Source organism: Chrysochloris asiatica, unplaced genomic scaffold (genome assembly GCF_000296735.1).
Source record: "Chrysochloris asiatica unplaced genomic scaffold, ChrAsi1.0 scaffold00034, whole genome shotgun sequence".
Classification (NCBI taxonomy): domain Eukaryota; kingdom Metazoa; phylum Chordata; class Mammalia; order Afrosoricida; family Chrysochloridae; genus Chrysochloris; species Chrysochloris asiatica.
In genome coordinates this window covers 2482963-2488962 of record NW_006408552.1, presented here as the reverse complement: position 1 = coordinate 2488962, position 6000 = coordinate 2482963, and the positions used below count along the sequence as shown (strand labels likewise).

At 41.1% G+C, this 6000-nt stretch overlaps 1 protein-coding gene across 6 annotated transcripts in view; it reads right to left on the bottom strand.

Moving 5' to 3' along the window:
* Positions 1-6000, bottom strand: part of CUX1 (cut-like homeobox 1) — a 460382-nt gene that overhangs the window by 185597 nt on the left and 268785 nt on the right. The gene's annotated exons all lie outside the window — the stretch shown is intronic.

Below are 6000 nucleotides of genomic sequence, written 5' to 3'. Positions count from 1 at the left end.
AAAAAAATATATATATATATTTGAAGAGCTTGGGGTCCTTGAGCAGATCCCTTAAACAATAAGCAGACGCAGACAGAGATGAGCCCTAAGGCCATCTTGGAGTCCTGGGGTGGCGCTGTGGGTTAATGCACTGGATGGCAAAGTCACTTTGAACTGCAAGGTCTGCGGTTCAAGCTCACCAGCGGCTCCTGGAAACCCTATACAGGGTCACCATGGGTTGGGAAAAACTTGACAGCATTTATCAACAACAATGGCCATCTTGTGTGGCTTTTTAAGCAGGAGGAAATTTCTGGATCACAGTATAGGGAGAGAGGAAGCCAGGCAAAATGCCACAATCTTGTTGGTTTGAGAAGACTGAAGGCATAGTTGAAAAGGCTGAGGCGGCTGGGATATGTAGGGCGAAGCTCTGGAGAGGAGGGAGCCATAGAAAGAAAGAGTTTCAGCAGCCTGTGGCAAAAAGCCATGGTGTGTATATATTGGATGAAACTCCACAAGGTTGGACTCCTTTAGACCAGGGGGCTGACTCAAACTGAGTAACTTTCAGAGATCACAGAGGGTTGCAAGAATGAACTGCAACCATTTGGGGTATTTTGTGGAGACACTGGAAGGCTCTACACGAGAGTGGAAGGCTAAACTAATCCTAAAGAAAAGACTGTCAGTCAGATTGAGCTGATCTGCTGCACGTAAGTTAACTGTCTGCCCAAACTTCAACACACTAAAGAAATGCAACCACATCTAGACAGTTACTATACTAAATGTCCAACATGTGATAAAAAAATTGTTAGACAAAGAAGCAGAAATACATGACCCATCATCAGGGGAAAAACTAGCAAACAAAAATAGACCCGGACAACTTAAGACACTGGCTACATAAAATGGGAGGGGCTATAAAGGCACAAAGTGACTGGCTTACAAGTTTTCAAGAGAGAGTTTAGTTTCAGAGTGTATTGAGCAAGGTAGAATATCCACTGAATAGTTTTCATCTTGTGTAGACAGGTCTGGTGAAAGGAGATGGGGGTAAGATTCTTATGATTCAATACTGAGTAATTGTTATCAAGATTAATCGTGACTGTCACAACTGTAAAGGGAGAAGTTTTGTAACAAAAAGAGGGGAGTAGTTAATCTTACAGTTCAGGAACAGAGGACCCTAGGACCATCAAGGGAGAAGAGCATGAGCGGAATGTGGGACCCTATCCAGAGAAACAGTGAAACCAGAGATGGAGACAGAGATGAGGACATGGAGAGAGGGAGCAGCTGAGGACTCTAGATTCATGGAAAGAGAGAGTCTGAGTGCTGGCGTCCAGGAAGCAGGCTTGTAGAATGTGCCCTTTGGTTGTTTAAATGATTATATATTCCTGAGTGTTTTTGTGTACATCCCCACTGCCAACCTCCCACCCCCACCCCCCCAAAAAAGCCCCCAGAAGGAATAGAAGCAAAATACTGTTGAATGATGATGGACAGAGGAGATTGTAATTATTGCAATGAAACAAAGAGTGTAAGACTAATGTTCCCCCATGTAAACTATCACTCAATTCACAATAAAAACTTAAAAAAAAAAAAAGACCCGAAGATGAAAAGAGATATTGGAATTAGTAGACAAAGTCTAAAACAGCTGTTGTAAGCATATTCAAGAATTTGCACAAATACATAGGCCCAGTAAGGAGAGAAATAGAAGATGTCAGAAACACAAAGCTGACAATGTAATAATAAAAATTTAAAAATCCACCAGACTGACTTCAACAGCAGAGCAGACGCTGCAGGAGAAAGAGTTCAGCAAACTCGAGAAGACAGCATCACCGAAACTTTCTGAACAGAAGCAAAGAGGAGAGACTAAAAACATCAGTAACCTGCAAAACACCACCAAGCAGTCTGACTATGTATGGGGAGCGTGAGTGGCATTGTAGGACAAGCACTGGACTACTAATCACTAGGTCTGCAGTTCAAACCCATCAGCAGCTCTAGGGGAGAAAGGTGAGGCTTTCTGTTCCTGTAAAGATGTCCAGCCTCGGAGACCCCATTCAGCATCGCGATAACTCGGAACCAACTCGATGATACGCAAAGTAAGTAAAAGTAAACCAGAAAAGATGTGGGACTATTTGAAGAAACAACGGCCACAAAACTGCCATATTTAGGAAAAAAGATAAAGCCGCAAATACAATATGAGGCTCCACAAACTCCAAGCAGGATAAGTGCAAGGCATGCTACATTGAGGTGCCTTGTAATCAAATTGCTTTGAAAAAAGCAAACAAAAACAAAAACTACCTTAAAATCTTAAAAGCCAGAGAAAAGAAACTTCATTATACATAGAGGAAGGGTAATTAAAAACAAGTGTAGACTTCCAGTAAGATATAAATCGACACAGGTTTAAGAGAGAGATAAATAACAAAGACTACCAGTGTACAATTTTATATCCCACACAAACATTTTTCAAGTAACAAAAGCAGAGAGCCATTTTTGCAAAATTACTGATGAAAATCCCCAGAAGAACCCATTGGTAGTTCATCGCTAGCATGATATACATGAAAGGAAATTCTATAGAGTGAAGGAAACCGATGTCAGGCAGAAACCCAGACCTACAAAAAGGAATAAACAACGGGAAATGATAAACCAACCCAAATCCATTGTCACTGAGCTCTTTGTGACTCATCATAATCCTGTAACGAGACTGCAGATCACTATGGGCAGGCATACAGCCTTGCATTTCTCCCAGAGAGTGACAGGTAGATTTAAACCTCTGACCTTGAAGCTAGCAGCCCAATAACACACTCATTTTTCTCAATTTTAATTTATTTAAATAACAATGGACTGCTTAAAACAAAAGGTTCTGTTGTTGTTGTTGTTAAGCCTCATCAAGTTGGCTCTGACTCTTGCTACACTACACAACGTACACAGAACACTCACTAAGGCAGAACACAACGTGGGGAGGCATTGCGGGTGAATGCGCTGGACTGCAAAGTCGCTCTGAACTGCAAGGTTGGCGGTTCAAGCTCACCAGCTGCTCCTTGGAAACCCATACAGGGTCGCTGTAGGTGGGAATGGACTCAATGGCATTTAACAACAACAACAATGCCTTAAAAAAGTCTCGATAAATTTAAAATGGAAAGAATACAGAGCATGTTGTCTGACCGAATCAACAACCTAATCTTCCACCCTCAGAAGCTGGAAAAAGAAGAGCCAATTAAGCCCAAAGTAATGAAAAGTTAGCAAGTGATAAAGATACAAGCAGAAATCAACAAAACGGAAAACAGTGAATCAAGAGGAAAACGGATGACAACAGAAGCTGGTCCTTGTATTCAAAAATTCAAATTAGTAAATGTCCAGTCGGGTGGACTAAGAGGAAAATAAAAGCACAAATTCACAAGATCAGACATTAAAGAAAGGATATCACCTTATCACCCAGAGATGTTCACATGTCCTTGTGACCTGCCACAGAATTGGTTCCAACTCACAATGACCCTGTCAGGGTTTCTGAGGAGGGGCTGCTAAGTTTGAACCATCAACCCTGCAGTTAGCACCTCAGTGCTTCGCCTACAGCACCACACTTGTTGTTGTTAAGTGCCGTCGAGTCAGTTCCGACCCATAGTGACCCTGTACAGGGTTTCTGAGGATGTAAATCTTTACAGGAGTAGAAAGCCTCATCTTTCTCCCGCGGAGCAGCTGGTAGTTTCGAACTGCTGACCTTAAGGTTCCCAGCACCACACTACACTCCAAAAGATAGTAAGGGAATATTATGAATAACATTATACCAATAGATTTGATCATTTAGATAAAATGCACTCGTTCCTTGAAAAATTGTCTGTTTACTAAAACTGACTCAATAGCAATCTTATAAAAACTCTTTCAGTAAATAGCCGATGAGGGAACACTTCCCAATTTACAGTATGAGACCAGTACTACCTTGATGCCCAAACCTGGTACAGACATTCGGATACAGCAACAGCAGCCCCACCAAAACTATAGTGCAGTGTACTCCTCATCACCAGAAACGCACAACTCCTTAGTGAAAACCTCCAGATCAAGTGAGAGTCACGGCAGGAATGCATGACTGGTACAACATTACAAAAACAAACAATTTTACCATATTAAAACAAGAAGAGAAATCTTATGATCATTCCAGTAGATGCAGAAAAATTCGGACGAAATTCAACATCCATTCAATGACAAAAATTCCTTGCAAGCTACAAGCAGAAAGGAATTTCCTCAGTCTCATGAAGGACTTGTATGAAAACCCTACAATTAACATATCTGGAGTCCTGGTGTGGCACTGGAGGATAAGCACTTGACTGTTAATCACGAGGTCAGCGGTTCCAACCCACCAGCCGCACCTTATAAACCCTAATCAGGGTCACTATGAGTCAGAACTGACTCGCCCTAACAACATCATCATATTTAATGGTGAAAGACGGAATGTTCTTTCCTAAGACAAAACAAGAATGTCTGTTCTCCCTACTTCTGGCCAACGTCCTATGAAAGGTCCTAGCCCGTGCACACAGAGCCAGAGAGAGCCACAGACGGCAGACAGACAGACAGCAACTCAACATGGCAACATAAGGCCTGGACACAGTCAGCCAATCTGACCTCATGTGACCTTTACAGAACATTCCACCCCCAAACCACACAATATCCGATCTCTTTAAGGGTCTAGAGTGAATACGTAAGTTTGACATGGTCTTGGGATAGATCATTATTATATATAAAAATCAAATGCATTGTTATATAAAAGGAACAAACAGCTGGAAAATGACATGAACAAGAGAGACTCGTTTAGTGTTAACACTGAAAACACAAACCACGGAGATAAATTAAACAAAACACGTGCAGGGCTTACACACAGAAAACTATGAAATGGTATTGCTAAGACAAATTAAAGAAGACGTGAATAAACATACCATGTTGGAATGGGAAGTCTCCATAGTGTTATGATTACTTCTCCTTAAATTAACCTACAGGGTCAGTGGAATTCTAATCAAAATCCTGGCAGGCATGTTTGTAAAAGACAAATCTAAAATTTATATAGAATCTCAACTAACCAAAATAACTTTGAAAGATCAAAGATAAAGAATCTATATTACCTGACTCCAAGACTGACTATTGTTAAGGGCCGTCAAATCGCCTCTGACTCATAGCAAGGATGGTATACCAAGGATGAGGAAACGGCCAGCCCTTGGGCCATATAAGGTCCTCAAAATCATTTGGTCTGGCCCCAACAAAGCAACCACAGTTCTAGTGATCACACTGTTGTTGTAAATGCTGTCGAGTCGGTTACGACTCATAGCGACCCTGTATAGGTTTCTGAGGAGCAATTGGTGGGCTTGAACTGCTGACCTTGCAGTTCAAACCGAACTTGCAGTTCAGCGTATTAATCCACAGTGCCACACCAGGACTCCACACATTGGGGTGAGTTGATTAAATGCTTCACAAAATACATCAGGTGAATTTTTAAGTTGATAATTTGGTATGATCTGTAAAAGATGTTATAAATTTTGGCAGAAAACAAGGTTCCCCACCTCTGCTGTGCAGGGTTTCTGAGGAGCAGCTGGTGGGTTTGAACTGCTGACCTTGTAGTTCGAAGTCTAGTGCTGATCGTAAAGGGCCACTCCAGGAGACCGACTATAAAATTCCAGATAGTATGGTAATGGCACAGGACAGAGATACAGATTATCAGAATAAAATATAGAGTCTAGAAAAGAGACCCACATAGTTATTGTAAATTACTTCTCAACAAAGGTGTAAAAGAAATAGTGTTTTCAAAAGATGGTGCCCTAAATCCGTGGCTATTTGTGTGGAAAAAAGACCTTGATTCTTACCTCGTATCTCACATAAACGGTAACTCAAAAAGAACCTTAGGTATAAGGGTAAAGGATCAAACTATGCAACTTCTCTTAAACAAAAAAGAGGAAAAAAAAAAAACATATGACCAGAGATTTCTCAGAACATAAGCAAGAACCAAAAGAAGAGAAAAATGATAAACTGTTCTTTATAAAAATAAACTTCAACTTT